Raw genomic sequence first — 17951 nt, forward strand, 5'->3', positions numbered from 1 at the left:
ACTTCCACAGCCCAGGTTTTTGGTTCAGAGCAGGGCAGCACAGAAAATTAGCTCTTGGCTCACATCCCACTGGGGAGGGATGGAGCAGGCCACCACACAGGAGGTGGATGGCTGGGTGGGGGGGGATGCAGATCCACCCACTTCAGTGTGTCCTCACCCAGGGCCCTAATAAGGCAGAGGGGCCTGTGGCTGAGCAGCAGGGTGCCAGGCCACAACACACTGACTCACCCTGTCAGTGTTGCTTCCACACAGGTCTTCACTACTCCTGAACCACTTCCACACTCCCCCTCCAAGTATGCCTGTTGGTCCAGAGAGGTAAGCTGATCACTGGAAGCCTCCAGTAGCTGCTCATCATGGGTTGTATCAGTTAGTGGTCTGGGCTGGTGCTTCCTCTGGGGTCAGGTCAGCCAGATGTCTGGGCCAGTCTGCTTCCTGTGGGCCCACTGCAACCTCCCAGCATGTGAGCTCAGGGGAAATGTTTTTCCCCTCTGGTGGCCGGGCCCCAATGAGCTTCTGTTCACCCCTTTATGTTTTTGATCCTGCCGCTTAGCTTCAGGGAGGTGGGGTGAGAGTTCTGGGGCCATTAATCCAGGTGTAAGGACACACTCCTCCTCTGCCAGCTCACCTCACTACACAGCTGCACAAGTGGGCCCTAAGGGAAAAAAGTTTGAGACTCCCCATCCTAACTGACCATGCCATTGCTTATATTAAAGTTAGATTTCTGTGTAAAACAGGTTTTCTAGAAAGTTGAGAAACCTAGTGCCTGACTTGAAAGTACCGCTATCAGGGGAAAGTGGGCCAAATAAAATTAGTTTTGATCTCTAAATACATTAGAAAAATGTATTTACTGAGTGGCTGTGTGATTAGCTCTCCCAATCATTTGAAGCTCTCCGGTTCATGATTTAGATTAAGATCTAGATTATTTGTAATGGCTGTCATGGGTCATGGAAAAGTCCCAGAGGCAAAATTAGTTCTATCTCCAATCTACAGTGACCACCAGATCCCTTTCTGCAGTACTCCTTCCTAGGCAGTCATTTCCTATTTTGTACGTATGTACGGTTAAGTGGAGTACATTACATTTGTCTGTGCTGAATTTTATCCTATTTATTTCAGATCATTTCTCCATGATATCCAGGTCCTTTTGAATTTTAATCATATCTTCCAAAGCACTGGAAACCCCTGTCAGCTTGGTATCATCTGCAAATTTTATAACTGTACTCTCCATACCATTATCTAAATCACTGATAATGAGTATCAGACCCAGAACGGATCCCGGAGGGACTCCATTTATTATATGCCCTTGCAACATGACTTGAGCCACACTACTCTCTGGGAGTGGTATTCCAACTAGTTATGCATCTACCTTATAGAAACTCCATCTTGGTTGTATTTCCCTAGTTTGTTTATGAGACGGTCATGTGAGACAGTATCAAAAGCCTTACTAAAGTCAAGATAATACACCTACCCCTTTCACCTATCCTAAAGGCTTGTTACCCTGTCAAAGAAAGCTATTAGGTTGATTTGCCACTATTTGTTTTTGACAAATCCATGGTGACTGTTACTTATCACCTTATTGTCTTCTAGATGCTTGCAAATTGATTGCTTAATTATTTGCTCCATTGTCTTTCCAGGTAAAGACGTTAAGCTGACTGGGTCTGTAATTCTCTGCATTGTCCTTATTTCCCTTTTTATAGATTAGTACTAAATTTGCTCTTTTCTAGTCTTCTGGAATCTTTTCTGTCTTCCATGACTTCTCAGAGAAAATCACTAGTGGCTCAGATATATCATCAGTCAACTCCTTGAGTATTCTAGGATATATTTTATCAGGTGTCTCGCAGATACGTAATTTGTCTAATTAATTTTAACTTGTTCTTTCCCTTTTCCTTCAGATCCTTAATGGGTCTATACAAAATAACTGCTCTCACTCTTGGTCTGTTCTTGTTCCATATAAACTGTAACAACATCTTCTGTATTCTACTAGAGTTTTATCTGGGATAACCACAGATGGATTTTTAAATAAGGAAACTATCCTTGGCAAAATATTCATTTTGACTGTGGCTATTTTTTTTCATCAAGAGATTGCACATTTCTTGCAGCATTACAGGTCCATTTACTGAAGTACTGGTTTGGCATTTAACTCTCAGTGCTCTTGTAGGGTTGTACTGAAATTTTAATTCTTAAGTATCTTCTAAAATGTATTGACCATTTGTACCCAAATATTTTCTAGAGCAGTGACTTTTCAGAAAATGTATAGCTAACATTTCAGAACCAGCATAATTTACTTTAAATCCAGATGCTTTCCCAAGGTCTTTAGAGACTAATTTGAGGGAAGTGTTTGGTTTTGATAAAAATATTTCATCTTCTGCATATTGCTGCTTTTTTGTTTGTGCCTGCAAGTTTCATTGCTGCAGTGGATCCATTGTTCCTTATCCTTGTGTAGGAGTCTCCATAGCTGATGCAGTATAATGGAGAACATGAGCACCTGTACCTAGTCCCTTTAAAGGGAACCTTAACCCCATTAACTCACATGGTTGTTTTGGGGATCAGGGCAAGGGCAGATAGTTCTTTAAATAGCTGGGGGCCAATGTCTATATAGAATAGGACTTGAAATAGAAAGTTCTACTCTGTTCTGTCAGGCTTTCTGTGCATCTCGTGATAACAAGAGAATTGGATCTTTTTTTGAATTGGCATTATGGATGATTCCAAGTGTTCTTCAGATATTGTCTGACATTTATCTATCCTCAATGAATTCAGTTTGATTTGGATTTATAATAAGCCAAGAGCATCGACTGCAATTAGCTACATAGTATTTTTGCTAAAATCATAGTCATCATTCAACAAAGATATGGGCCCATGGGAACTGCAAACTATAAGGTTGCTGCCATCTTTAGGGAGAACAACCACAGTAGCTTCTTTCATAGGTTGTGGAAGTTCCTCCCCTAACAGACTGGCAATGCCACCTGTCTCTAATTGGGCGGGGCAGTCCCAAAATGTACATTTCAAGTTGCAGGCTGAATGACTATGGGACAGCATTTGTCCTGGATTTCCTTTGGCATCACTCTGCACCTCCCCAAGGCTCCGGGGCGGCCCTAGCTTCTTCCAAGTGGTGGTGGGGAGGCTGAGGTTGGCCTTAGCTCCCTACTTGCTCCACCTCCTGTTCCTCCTGAGGCCTTGCCTCTGGCTAGGCCGGAATCTTGAATACTGGTTTAGAGCCATCCAGGGAGCCCAGGCTGCTATGGAGAATCCTGGACCCTCCACCTGCCAGAGGCAGCATGCCCTGCAGGTGAGGCCATAAGCTGCTCTTGGGCACACAGACCTTCTGCCTATGGCAGGTGCACAGTCCAAGGCTCCCCAGGCAGGACTGGTTTCCTTGGAAGGTTCTCACTACTGCCCAGCTCCAGCTTCTGGCCTGGCTGGGTAGTGGGGCCTCCGAGGGAAGAGTGGGGGTGCGGCTATGGAATGGGTGGGGATTCCTTTTTGCATTTTGAAAAGATGGTCACCATGAATGGCACTGAAGGTGCCTCTTGAAGGACCCATTAAAACCTTCATAAACATCATCTTTAGTTCTTCTCACTGTTCATACTTGCTATTTCCTCTTGGAGTTCTCTGATTTCTCAGCTAAAGTTTCTTTATCAATTGCTTTCATCTTTTGCAAGCCTGCTACTTCCAGATATTTTTTGAATAATTTCAGCATTTGGAATATCTGTGATATAAAAAAAAATCTGTACAATAAGCAGCAAAAGAAGCACACGATTTATATTTTGCTGACTGTTCTTAATTGATGGAACAATACATTAATCTTGAATCTAGTTAAGCTTTTGAACCAATAGCCAATCACTTTTATTTCCTTTTTACAGAAAACATCTGCTTTGTATACCTCAAGGCATTTTTAGTGATCTCTCATTTCAACTTATTCATTATTTTTGAACCGATCTTTTTGTTATTGGTTTGCAACCTAGCTCCTGTTCTAGTTTCTGTTTTTTCTGTATGGAAAGCTACAAATGGGGACTTTCTTATAGACCAGAAGATTTCAGTGAGAAATGCTGAAATGCCCATTTGTTGGGAGACTCTTTATACTCCTTATTCTAGCCGTGGCTCATGAACCTTACATGGGAAACCTGGACAGCAGTAATGAAATGACATGAGATGAACAGCTGGATGACAGTGGAAAGTGGTTTTGGTAAATTAAAGGTGTGCTGATGATACCTTTATGACAGTTAGACCTCACTTAAATTATTACCATGGTCAACATAGCCACATCTTTTATGTTTCATAATCTTTGTGGAGCGACGGGTAAAAGGCTTGTTCAGAAGTGGAGTGTTGAAGCAGATCGCTTGGCTACTGATTTTGAGCAGTCAGATACCAGGGATATCAGAGAGGCGTGGGAGGTGGAGGAACTCGAATCCGAGAGGCTTTGTGGCCACACTCTGAAAATGAAAACTAGTAATGTATATCTCTGATTGGTGCTGCAATGTTACATTACATGTAGTTTTCCTAGGAAGCAATGGTGACATTTTTTGGCTCTGCATTCTAGTAAGCAAATGATTAAACTGCCTGTATATGTACTGATATTGCCTGCTATCTCAATCTGTAGGAAGCAAAGATGAATTACCATTCAAAAATTCTACTTTTTATTGTTCAAGAAACAACTCTCTCTCTCTCTCTCTCTCTCTCTCTCTCTCTCTCTTTCACACACACACACACACACACACACACACACACACACACACACACACACACACACACACACACTCCTGGACATAGTAAACTCATCTAGACCACTTTTCTCTAGTTTGTTTATGAGGCTATCGTATGGGACGGTGTCAAAAAGCTTACTGAAATCTAAGTGATTCATATCTATTACTTCCTCTTCTATCCCCCAGGCTAGTTACCCTGTCAAAGAAGGAAATTAAATTGGGTTGGCATGGTCTGTTTCTGACAATTACTATTTGTTATGACCCTATTATCTCCTATGTGTTTGCAAACTGTTTGATAATTTGTTCTACTATCCCTCTGGAAACTGAAGTTTGGGTGAGTAGTGTATAATTTCAAAGATCCTCCTTTTCCACTTTTTTAAAGATAGGTACAGGTTGAACCTCTCTAGTCCGGCACCTTTGGGACCTGACTGGTGCCGAACCAGAGAATTTGACAGACCATGGGAGGTCAATATTGTCTAGCAGCTTTACTAACACTTACACTGCTTACTGAGCTTTTAGAAGACATTTAGGGGATAAATTAGGGAACGTCTACACTGCATCCCTAGTTCAGACTAGAGATACAAATGGAGATGACTGAAGTAGTTAACGAAGTGGGGATTTAAATAACCCGCGCTTCATTAACATGATCTCACCGGCGCGCTAGTTCGAATCACAGCTGATTCGAACCAGGAAGTGTGCGCCGGGATGCGTTAGTGTGGACTAAAGCCCTTAGTCCGAACTAACGTTACTCCTCATTTTTTGGTTGTCTCCATTTGCATCCCTGAACTAGGGATGCAGTGTAGACGTACCCTTAGATATAAATAACAGCACAGAAGACTGAGAGCCAGGACTGGTGGCTATGAACACACTTTATGGGACTACAGGAAACTCGGCCATGCCCATGATAAGTGGATGTTGTGGGATGAGAGAGTGATGGACTAGAGAGGTTCAACATGTACTATGTTTGCCTTTCTCCAGTCCTTGGACACCTCCCCTGTCCCCCAGGAGTTCTTGAATATAATTGCTTATGGTTCTAAGATAGCTTCAGCTAGTTTCTCAAGTATACTAGGGGGAATTTCATGGGACTTTGCTGACTTGAACACATCTAATTTATCAAAATATTATTTATCCTGTTCTTTCCATATTCTGTCTTGTTTTGTTTTTATATTGTTTTAAACCTCTGATCACAATTAACTTTTTGTAGTGAAAACTAAAGCAAAATAGACATTAAACACCTCCCCCTTCTTGATGTTATCTGTTATCTCTCCTCTGCTTAGTAGACCTATGCTTTCCGTCATCTTTCTATTGCTCCTGATGTATTTATGGACCCTCTTCCTATTGTTTTTATGGTCACTGCATTTTCTCCTATTTTATTTATTAATATCTATCATCCCATGCATTTATAGGGCTCCAATCATCATGATAACGTAGCCTAATTAATATTGGGTCAATTAAAATTTTGAAATAAAAGAAGCAAATACACCATATGAAGCATGAAGAAAGAGCTGACCGATCAGGCAATTGCCTGGAATTTTATATTTCACAGTTATTTGAAATATTGGGCAAAGAAATATATCTCGCATCTCTCATTCTAAATATGATTGCTTCGATCTTATGTGTGTTCCATCTAGGAGAAAATGCCTGTCATGGTCCTATTAACACTGACAATCATTTCTTTGTTTAGGCTCCAATGCTAGAAAAAAAGGAGAGTGCTAGCTCTCCTTTGGCCATGAAGTTCTTGCCCACAGAGTTTGAAGATTGGTATATTTGCATTGTTGATTTGTTAAATCTCATCCATATTTTAAATGTAAAGACAATTGGTGGTATTTACAGTGTAGAAGGATTTTCCTTTCATTTGTTTCTAATGTGTTTTTAAGGGTGACACAAAACAATCTCCCAGCCTCTCCGCTGCTGTGTAATACACAATATATCTAGTAGGCTTTGATTTCCACTCCTCTCCCATTAGAGGAATAGTAAATGTGTCTCTTAAAAAGCATTAGGATCATTACCATCAAATCTCTTTGGATAGATTCAAAAGTCAGACAGGACCACTGCAATCATCTAATTTGACCTGCTGTAGAACAAAGGGCATAAAACTCCCCACAAATAATACCTGTTTGAGCAAGAGCGCCTTTTTTTTTTTTACCAACCGGCTGACTGACCAACCAACCAACTAATCATTTTTTATTTAAAAATTGCCAAAGATGGATAATTATTTTGGAGAAGTTCTGTGGCCTCTATTATACAGGAGGCTACACTGGATGATCACAATGGTTGCTTCTGGCCTCTGAATCAAAGGATACAGGGATATCTGGGTAATATTTAATGGCCTGCAATATGTGGGAGGTGAGACTAGATTATCTAATGATCTCTTCTGGCCTTGGACCCTGTGAAACCAAGTCCTCCATAACTACTGGTAATTTTTTCCCCAGTGGTGAATGATGCTCACATTTAAAAGTGTATGCTTTATTTCCAGTCTGAATTTGTCTAGTTTCAACTTCCAATCCTTGGATCTCATTGTACTTGTGTCTACTAGATGGAAGAGCCCATTGTCAAATACAGTAGAACCTTACCGTTATAAAGACCACTGGAAAGGAGGTTGTTCTTAATGCTGAAAAAAATTCCATGTTTATTCTTTCAAACATTTATAACTGAACATTGACTTAAAAAGGCTTTGAGACATTACTATGTGGAAGAAAAATGCATCTTTTAACCATCATAATTTAAATTAATCAAGCACAGAAATAGTTTCTTACCTTAGCAATTTTTAAATCAAACTTTCCCTTTATATTTTTAGTAGTTTCTGTTTAACACAGTACTGTACTGCATTTGCTTGTCTCTGCTGTTGTCTGATGTGTAATTCCAGTTCCAATGAGGGGTGTGGTTGATGCATCAGTTCATAACTCTGAGGTTCTATAGTAAGTACTTAATGGGTAATCAGTATGCAGCATGGCATTTGAGACCATTTGGGTAGCAGAAGTTTTCATTGTGTAAACTGCTCCTGCACATCTAGAATAAACATCAAATGCAATTGGTATGTTGGGTTTGCACTTTTCTGCCAACATACATATATTCGGAGGCCTGGAGATAGTGAGCAGCTAGATGCTAGTGTCCCAAAGTAGCAATGTTTGTAGGTAACAAAGCAAAAATGTCCAAAGATCTAGAAGAACCAATATTTGAAGGTGCCAAAGCTCAGAGTGGTGGCTGAAACAGTCATTCCTGCTTGTAAGCATCAGCACAGCTGAGTTTCAAGAGCCCTCCCTGTTCTGAGGAAATGTCATGTCAGTTCCTCTTACTTGTACTGAGCTGGAGAAAGGTCCACAGATCTCTCCCTTGTTGTTTGTGGTTCCAGACCTGCTATCTGTTGTCCAGGTACTGTGGGTTAAGATAATTGTAAGGAAGCATCTTAATACACTCTGCTGTTTGACCTACAAAGAAGCCCTGTAAGGAGGAGACAGGGACCACATACGAGAGATTTGAGACTAGGTAAAGGACCGTTGCCACTGGTGCCCATTCCTGTGGTGATGTTCTGCATTGCAGCTCTGCTCTGTGGTCAGCAAAAAGCTGGGAGCGTTGGGACCCAATATTTCCCATTGCCTTGTGATATGAGGGGAAAGGTTCCTTAAAACACCTCAGGGGTGAAATCACTCAGTGATCTGGAGGCAGATAATTTCTGGCAGGGTACTGTGCCAATCACATTCACGTACCACAGGAAACCTGTCAATTGAGGGCTTGGTGATGAGGCACTGAGGGAGCAGAGTTCAGACTCATGACAGTTTGATGATGAACTGACAGCTCTGAAAGAGACACACAGGGTAATTGTTAGGTTCAAATATCAATAGAAGTAAGTAGGAAAAAATGACATAAGTCTGAGTGTGGCACCAACTGCCATACAGAGCACACCATCAACTTTCCTTTTCTGCCTCTCTTCCTAAAAACTTTTTAAATTGACAGAATTTGAGGCAGAGAAATCTGATTCCTGAGGGTAAACCCCAGGGAAATCTGAGTTTATCAGCTCTAGGCTGATCTTAAATGACAGCCGAAGGAGCAGCAGTCCCTAAGTGATGTGCTACAGGGAGGGTAGAAAAGAAACTGAGAACCACCCATTTATGCTGCTACCCATTCAATTGGGGCACAGCAACCTGCTTAGGTGTATCCATGGTGGGACAGCAGCCCACTCCTTACAACTTCTTAGCTGTGGGAGTTCTGGTCATGACCTGGGAGCATGAACACAAGTGTGGCCATCGCTTACACTGGATTTTTTAAAACCAGAAATAGGCAGGTGTGAGTACAGAATAATTAATCATTTTCAGAGTTGACAGGGTATATGAAATTGTGTTTAAAATATTAGATATGTAAAAAGGAACAAGCAATCTTCTCTTAATTGTAACCATGGTTCTTCCTTTTCTCTGCCCTTTCTTTGGGCCACATTTGTTATTTGTAACACTGGGCCAGGTCCCCTGCTAGGTAAATCAGCAGAGTTCAGTTGACTTCAATAGAACAACACCAACTGAGCATTGGGCAAAAGAGGTCTTAACTGCTGGCTCTATCTCCCGATGGGCCAATCTCAGCACTCTCAAGGAGCCACACTTGTCTTCAGTGGAGCTTGGATCAGAGGCCTGCCTTCATGGAGCTCATTGCAGGGTCTGGGTTTTACATTGAAAGCCCTGTCGGACCAGGGCCATTTCTCTGTTACATTTCTGTAAAGTCCCTAGCACGCTTCACCAGGGGTGGGGGTGGGATACTGGTACTGGGCTGTGTAGGGTACCAGCACTGGTAGGATAGGCCTGGCTGTTGCTACTTGGGTAGTGCCTGAAGTGTGCTAGAGACTTCAGTGAGGAAAGGGGTTGCCAACTCCCTTAGACCGGACACCACTTACTGTAAAAGCGACGAGGAGTCCTGTGGCACCTTATAGACTAACAGGACTCCTCGTCGCTTTTGCAGATTCAGACTAACACGGCTACCACTCTGATACTTGACACTTACTGTAGTGACATCCAGACTGTTTGGTCTGAGAGACTTGGCAGCCTGGAGCAGGGTTGGGAGGGAGGCATGGGCCGGAGGAGCAGCAGGCAGCTGTGCAGCAAGCTGGAGAGAAGAGGTGCTTTTAAGGGGAATATGCTGCTTCTCTCTAGCTACCCACTGTGTGGCTGCCCCCTGCTCAGTCCTCCTGCCTGTGAGGATTGCCTGCCTCCGCCTCATGAGTGGGAGCTGGGTGCTGAGCCCTGGGTGCTGAGCCCTGGAGTTCAAGGTGGTCAGACCAGTGCTGAACTGGGGGTGGGCAGCCTGGGGATGAGAGTGGCCGGAGCCCGTAGGCAGCACACAGCTGTATAAGACACCATGAAACTTGGGACAATTTGGTGTCCCAGATTCCATGGTGTCCTATGCAGCTGTGTTTTTCCTGTTGGTAGGGATGGATTTTAATCCCAACTCTTCCAACCTTCACAGTTAGGTTTGGGTTTGGATTTGTTTTAGTAAGAGAGTGAAGACTGATCCTTAACTTTACTCTTCAGATCTGCAGTCCTGGTTCAGGCAGTCATGCTAATGTGTATGTTCGATTTATTTTTCCTTGACTTGTTGGTTGTAGGGATAGAGCACAAAAATTACAGCACGCAGCACTGTCTGTTAGGAATGTGCCAGACCGCTGGGGCAATTGATCATTTGAATTTTACTGCCATCTAAAAATAGAAGTAGGCATAATTATGATGTGGTGATCAACCCATACAGAGGTGTAGTTCTCAAAACTTGAAGTGAGAAGTAGATGTAGAAATCCCCTCAACAAATGACATGATTTGTATACAGCTCTTCACTCATCCTCCTTTGACAATTTACTATCACCACTACTCCACAGCTGCAACTGTATTTATCTTGTTGTTAAGAACACATGATGATCAAGAACTTTGGAAGTGGTAGCCTTTTGTATTCAAGAAATCTGCATGCTTTGTCTTACCCAAAGAGCACTTAATCACTATATCTGGTTGTCAAAGGATGCATCTACATAGGAACTAAAGACCCACAGCTCTGCTGGCCTGGTCTGTTGACTTGGGTTTAGACTCTGACTTGAGACTGAAAATCACTGTGTAGATGTTTGGGCTTGAGCTGGAGCTAGATAACCAGATAGTAAGTGTGAAAAATCAGGAGTGGGGGGTGTGGGTAATAGGCACCTATATGACAAAGCCTCAAATATCAGGAATATCTCTTTAAAATCAGGATATCTGGTCACTCTAGCTGGAGCCCAAACATCTACACGGGAATGGGTAAAAAGTGGCCCCAGGCCAGATGCGGTTCACCAGGGTTCACCTCTGGTGGGCTGCCAGATCTTTATATATCTGAACATCTGTGGGTCTGGCTGCTCACAGCTCCCATTGGCCACGGTTCGCTGTTCCTGGCCAATGGGAGATGTGGAAAGTGGTGTGAGCCAGCCCATGGCTTCCCACAGATCCCATTGGCCTGGAATGGTGAACCGTGGCCAACAGGAGCTGCGAGTGGCTGTACTTGTGGACATTCAGGTAAGCATCTGGTGGCCTGCCAGCAGCAAACCCTGGCAAACTGCACCTGGCCATTGAGCTGCTTATTGCCCACCCCTCATTTAGTGAATGTCTCAGCTGCCAAACCTCATGAGCCTGACTCAGCTCACCTGGGGCAGCTATGTCTTTTTCATCCCTGAGGAGACTTGCCCATACACTTTTCAGTACAGCACTCACTTGCATGATGTAGTCAGCAGCTCTAAGGGATACTCAGTTGTATAGTCCTGGAATGTGACAGTGCTAAGCTCTGTGGTATGCCTTTAAAAAAATGTCTGCAAAGGACTATTTCTCTTTTAAGAGAGGTGTTCTAAGAAGATTCAGCCTGACAGCAGTGCAAAATAGAAGATTCAGTTTTCATTGCATCTCAGTGACTTTCATCTACAACTTGCACATCTCACAAGCAAAATGGGTCACTCTTCTAACTGCCACTCCTGAAAATTCAACCTTCCGTTTGTGGCTTTTCATTGGCCTGTCTTTGTGATAAGATCCAAGTACCTCATAAGGTTTTAACGTATTCATCCTTACAACGCCCCTGTGACTTAGGGTAATATTTTTATCCCCATTTTACAGGTGGGAACCTTAAGCCGAAAAAGAGAAGTGACTTGCCCAAAGTGACACACGAAATCTGTGGCAAGAACTGAGCCCAGTTTTCCCAAGCTTGTGCCCTAATAATCCTGCCTTGGGGCAAGCCTATGTTCTGTTTCACATTAGTAACGAAGAATCTGCAAGCAGAATGTAGTTAGCTATTATGTTAACAATGCATGTGAAAGAATAGAATTCACCTCACTCTTCCATTGCTGTATTAATTCTACTGATGTCTCTAAGGTTCTTTGCTTCTTTCTTTGTTTATATTATTTTCTTTTCCTAGTTAGCTTGTGGCCTTCTACTAAGATCTGAATTTGGCTACTAGGACCAGGCTCTGATACAGAGTATTTGCTCATGCCCTGTGCTTGTTTATACCTTGGTGTCCTACAAGGATTTTGGATAGCATCTTTCTAGAGTACCTTAGTGAAATATGTGTCATCCTTTCAGAAGCAGGCCACCAGTCACATGAAGGTCATTTGAACCTGTCAATATGGTAGTAGGTCTGCTGGAAGCAGATTCCTTTGACGTTAGCCTCTTTGTTAGAATTAAATCAATTTCTGGCAAGTCTAATTGTTTGGACTTTCATCTCTAATTTGCTGATGTTGGCTGGCAGATGCTGGAATTACTGACAGGGCAAGGTCAATATAGACCAGTGGTTCTTAACCTCCTCAGCACTGTTACCCCTTAAACTTAACCAATAAACCAAAGTTACCCTACCCCTTTTTTAAATGTCAATAGACAAAAAGAAAATTACAATTAATCATTTTTATTGTATTTCATTTTCTCATATATTATATTGAACACCTATTGTATTTTAAACTTCTTATATATTAGGTTCATTATTCAGAAAATGAAAACACATCACAAATAGCATTTCTCTGATGAAATTCTCAGTGTGAAGGTTGATACTGCTTCTGCTTGACTAGCTTAGAGATGCAAGGTTTTGTCACAGCTAATGCACATCTCAAGACATGACTAAGATCCAATCTATTCCTTGCCTTCATTTTAATGTTGACCATTGTAGAAAAGCCGACCTCACAGTGATATGTAGTGGCAAGTGGGATTAGAAGTTTGGGTATGTCTACACTACAGCGCTAATTCGAACTAGCTTAGTTCGAATTAGTTAATTCGAACTAAGCTAATTCGAACTAACGGATCCAGACTAAAAAACTAGTTCGAATTAGCGTTTTGCTAATTCGAACTAGCATGTCCACATTAAGTGGACCCTGAACCGGGGTTAAGGATGGCCAGAAGCAGTGCCGGCAGGGCATCAGATGAGGACATAGAGCGTGGAGATGCTGCCTCAAGCTAGCCGAGGGCTGTGCTTAAAGGGACCCGACCTCCACCCCGGACAGACAGTTCTCAGGGGTGCCCCGCTTGCAAAGCAGTCCTGGCTTGGAGTGCCCTGAGTGCCCACACTGGGCACATCACAGCACTCGGCCATCAGACCGGCTGCACTTGCCGCAGGCTGCCATCTGGGGAGAGGGGGCAATTGGGGGGCTGCAGGAGAGCTTCCACCCCCAGAAGCCCACAGAGCCAGCCCAGTCCTCCCCATCGGGGGCGCGTACCCCATTCCTCCCTCACCTCCTTCCACTTACCCTTCCCTAGCCCCCCTTCCTGATGTACAAAATAAAGAAAATGTGAGGTCAAAAATAGAATCTCTCTTTATTGAACAAAACTCGGGGATACTGGGAAAAGGAGGTGGGAGAGGGGAAGAGAGAGGGTGGGAGAGGGGAGGGCAACTAAAATGATCAGGGGTTTGGAACAGGTCCCATATGAAGAGAGGCTAAAGAGACTGGGACTTTTTAGTTTAGAAAACAGGAGACTGAAGGGGGATAGGATAGAGGTCTATAAAAGCATGAGTGGGGTGGAGAGGGTGCATACAGAAAAGTTCTTCATTAGTTCCCATAATAGGAGGACTAGAGGACACCAGATGAAATGAATGGGTAACAGGCTTCAAACTAATAACAGAAAGTTGTTCTTCACAAAGCAAAGAGTCAACCTGTGGAACTCCTTGCTGCAGGAGGCTGTGAAGGCTACAACTAGAACAGAGTTTAAAGAGAAGTGAGATCAAGTCATGGAGGTTGGGTCCATGGATTGGTATTAGCCAGGGGGTAGGAGTGGTGTCCCTGCCCAAAGTTTGTGGAAGGCTGGAGAGGGATGGCACAAGACAAATGGCTTGGTCACTGTCTTTGGTCCATCCCCTCCAGGGTCCCTAGGGTTGGCCGCTGTCAGCAGACAGGCTACTGGGCTAGATGGACCTTTGGTCTGACCCAGTGCGGCCATTGTAAGCTCAGGGCTCAGGGTCGGGGGTCTCAGTGGACCACCTTGATTTTCATGCACACCTGCTCCTGGGTGGCCAGGCTGGCAGCTATCCTGCCCTAGACGGCCACTTTCCTGTGCCTAGTGCGGAGGTCGTGGACGAGGTCCACGATATCCGCACTAGACCAGGCAGGTGCCCGCCTCTTGCGGTCCCGGGCAAGCTCCCGGGAGCTGCCAGCCTGGTCCCGGGAAGAGGGGGAGGGCTGAGGGGCATCGGGTGGCTGGCTCGAGCCGTGCCAGGTGCAGGGTCTGTTGGCTGGGTGCTGGCAGGCTTGCACCTGGCACAGGCACCGTAGCCAGCCCGTGCCCCTTTAAGGGATCCGGGGCCGGGAGGGGGGCATACGAGTTTCCCTGGTGTTGGACAGAGTGGCCACCAGGGAAAGCTGGGGAGGGCTAGCCTCCCACTAGTTCGAACTAAGGGGCTACACACCCCTTAATTTGAACTAGTAAGTTCGATCTAGGCTTAGTCCTTGTACAATGAGGTTTACCTAGTTCGAACTAAGCGCTCCGTTAGTTTGAATTAAGTTCGAACTAACGGAACGCAAGTGTAGCGCCTATCAAAGTTAATTCGAACTAACGTCCGTTAGTTCTAATTAACTTTGTAGTGTAGACATACTCTTAGAGAGCACTGTCACAGAGAATCTGATATTCTAAACCAGCTTTTCACCAAAAAGTTGCCAGATCAGAATCCTGAAAATCTGCTTTCAATGTGTTATCTTCTTGCAGGCCAAGGAATTCTGCTTTCACTTGGATATCCTTGTCTTTAATTACTTTTTCTTCCACTGTAAATTATCTTACAATCCATGCATTCATGTGATGCTGTTCTATATCCGAGGAGTATCCACTGATAGAGTTTATTACTGACAGTAAGTATCCTATGATATAATTAGCAAATGAACATTTCTGCTTGATTGCCTCAAGCAGAGTTGACAATTCTAACCACATGGGTATATCTTCAGCTTCAACCCTATGTTGGTAAAGCTGGAACTTACTGAGGAAGCTAGCAACCTTGTCTTGAGCTGTGAGAATATTCACCATATTTCCTTGTAGTGAGAAGTTTAGCTTATTAATTTCAGTAAAAAAAATCTGCAAAGTATGTAAATTTTTAGAATGAATGTATGGTCTGTTATTTCCCCCAAATAATTCTTGCTCTTTAGCAGATCTCTCTCTTTCAAAGAACATTGATATTTCTTCTCTTAGTTGCAACACTTGATTTAAGACTTTTCTGTGCAATAACCAGCAAACTTCTGTATTAAGCAGAAGCGCACTAAATTCAGCGCCAGCCTCTTCTCATCATATTTTAAATATTCTGGAATTTGTGGCACAATCTTCAGTATGATTAACAATTTTAACAACTGCACATAACACTTTGCTAAGATATGATGGTAGTATCTTCACAGCCAAAGTGTATCTGTGAAGTACTCAGTGGGTGAATGTGGCATGAGGGGTGACCTGCTTTATGTGAGCCTTAAACACAGGATGAATTCCCATCATTGATGGTGTTCTATCAGCGCACATACCAACTAATTTTGTCCATTGTATCCCTTTATCGATGAGAAATTCTGCAACGTTCTAAACACATCTTCCCCATGTGCAGTAGTGGACAGTGATTCAGAGAATAGGAATTCCTCCTTTACAAAGTCACCTTTTATGTACCAAGCCTACACAAGTAATTGTTCACAGAAGGCGACATCTGCTGATTCAGCCAACTGAAGTGCAAAGTTAGGGACTAGCTTTCATCTCTGCATCTCCTTGATCCAAAATGTCTTTGCTTGTCTCAGAAATGTGCCCTTTCACCATGCAATTTGAAAGTGATATCTGATCCACCTTTTTCTCATGTTGCTTCCCAAGAACAAGACTCGTTGTTTCAACCAAACATGGTTTGATGAGATCCTCTCTGACTGCATTAGATTTTTTTACATTCAGCAATTCAGAGAGCTATATGATAGGATGCTTCAAGAACAGCTTCATTTTTCTTTGCAAACTGACCCATTGAATCCATCAATCGAAATCCTGGAGTCCCACCCCCAGGGGCCACTTCACCATGGATGGCAGTGGAAACTGGCCAAGGGGAGCGGACCCAAGATTCCGCAACAACAGATGCTACCCCCAGAAGATGCACCATAGCCAGGCCCGGCCTTGGGGAGAGGAGGGAGGGAGGCCAGGCATCTGAGGGCAGAGGCAGGCGGCAGGACGCAGAGTGACACAGGAAAATGTTGCGTGTGTGTGTATATATATAATTTAAAATATTTTTACCCCGCCTCTCTATTTAAAATATTTGAGGTGGTTTACAAACATTTTTTAAGATGCAATACAAATATATATATAAAAATTGAAAATATGAGATCCCAGAGGGACATAAAACTTGCTAAAAACATCTCGAGAGGAGGAACACACACATACAGACTCAAACACCAATAAAAGCTTAAGTAAAAAGGGTGGCTTTAGCCTAATGCCGAACCAATGCTAATGTTGGCACCATGCGAATTTCCTGAGGAAGAGAATTCCACAGCTTGAGAGCAAAAGCTGAGAAAGCCCTGTTACGTGTATATGTTAATCTTATCTCCATAAGTGGGGGAACACTGAGCAGAGCCTCTCCAGCTGACCTCAATCCCTGGGCATGTTTACATGGGAGAAGACAGTCCTTCAGATACCCCGGACCCAACCTATTTAGGGCTTTATAGGTCATAACTAAAACCTTAAATTGTGCCCAGAAACATACTGGATGCCAATGCAGCTGCCGGAGCACGGGCATAATGTGCTCCGTATAACGAGTATTAGTTAAGACTCGAGCAGCCACTTTCTGGACCTGTTGAAGTTTCCAAAGGTGCTTCAGAGGCAGTCCCACATAAAGAGCATTACAGTAATCCAGTCGGGATGTAACAAGAGCATGGATCACTGTGGCCAAGTCATGCTTGTTCAGGAAGGGTCACAGCTGGCAGATCAGCTAAAGCTGCCCAAAAGCACTACTGGCCACCGAATATACATTTCACTACCAAGGCTGAATTGAAAATGATCTTTCATTGGGATTGCCATTGGTTTTATAGGAGCTGACCAGTAACAGGATTGAACATGTCTCTGCAAGTCAGATCAAGTTGTGCTGCAATTCACACTGTTACTGCATGACTCATACTACATCACCTTGCAAGGAACAATAATAAAATATTGTTGAATAAAGTAAATTAAAGAATGTACTGATGTGGCCGTTACTTTGTGTTCAATTTAATAATATAATTAGTAAATAATTTTCTGCGCTGATATTACACTATCAGAAATGTGTATAGCTGACCAACTCATTACCCCCTGAAATATGCCAAATTACCCCTTGAGGGGTAATTACCCCAAGGTTAAGAACCACTGATAGAGACTTTGACATTTTTCAGAAAAGCCTCTTCTGTTGGTGACTGCTTAATCAAGGTTCTAGAAAGTGCATACTGTAAGGAGTGTTTTCCCTGGCATATAGTCAATATTGAAAGAAAATTGCATCAGCTGAAGTTGAAATCTTTGAATCCTAGGTGGATGGTCTTTCAGCGTCTCTGAAACCAATAATGCCAAGGTGGTCTTTTTTATGTATTTCAATTCAGACTAAACCAGCACTGAACCATTCACAGGCCCAAGTGACTACTAGAGTGTTCTTTTCCATTTGAGCAATACTGCTGCATGGTTTCTGTGAAGGCTCTTGACATGAATTAAACTGGTCTCTGGTTTCCCTCCAGCTGCTTTTGTGTGAGCTCTGTTCCTAAACCAAGGGAAGAGACATCTGTGGCTACAGTATACAAACTATGGTGCCAAACAGTAGGGATGGAGGTAGTTTTTATTA

At 43.2% G+C, this 17951-nt stretch overlaps 2 long non-coding RNA genes across 2 annotated transcripts in view; one reads left to right on the top strand and one right to left on the bottom strand.

Moving 5' to 3' along the window:
• Nucleotides 1–17951, top strand: part of LOC142827053 (uncharacterized) — a 75208-nt gene that overhangs the window by 41491 nt on the left and 15766 nt on the right. The gene's annotated exons all lie outside the window — the stretch shown is intronic.
• The window catches only part of LOC112544222 (uncharacterized), an 84260-nt gene continuing 73419 nt past the window's right edge, over nt 7111–17951 (bottom strand). The window contains exon 5 of the long non-coding RNA XR_012901424.1: nt 7111–8494. This is a non-coding gene — a long non-coding RNA (uncharacterized LOC112544222). The remainder of the gene's footprint in view (nt 8495–17951) is intronic.

The sequence above is a fragment of the Pelodiscus sinensis genome, chromosome 2 (genome assembly GCF_049634645.1).
Source record: "Pelodiscus sinensis isolate JC-2024 chromosome 2, ASM4963464v1, whole genome shotgun sequence".
Lineage (NCBI taxonomy): Eukaryota > Metazoa > Chordata > Testudines > Trionychidae > Pelodiscus > Pelodiscus sinensis.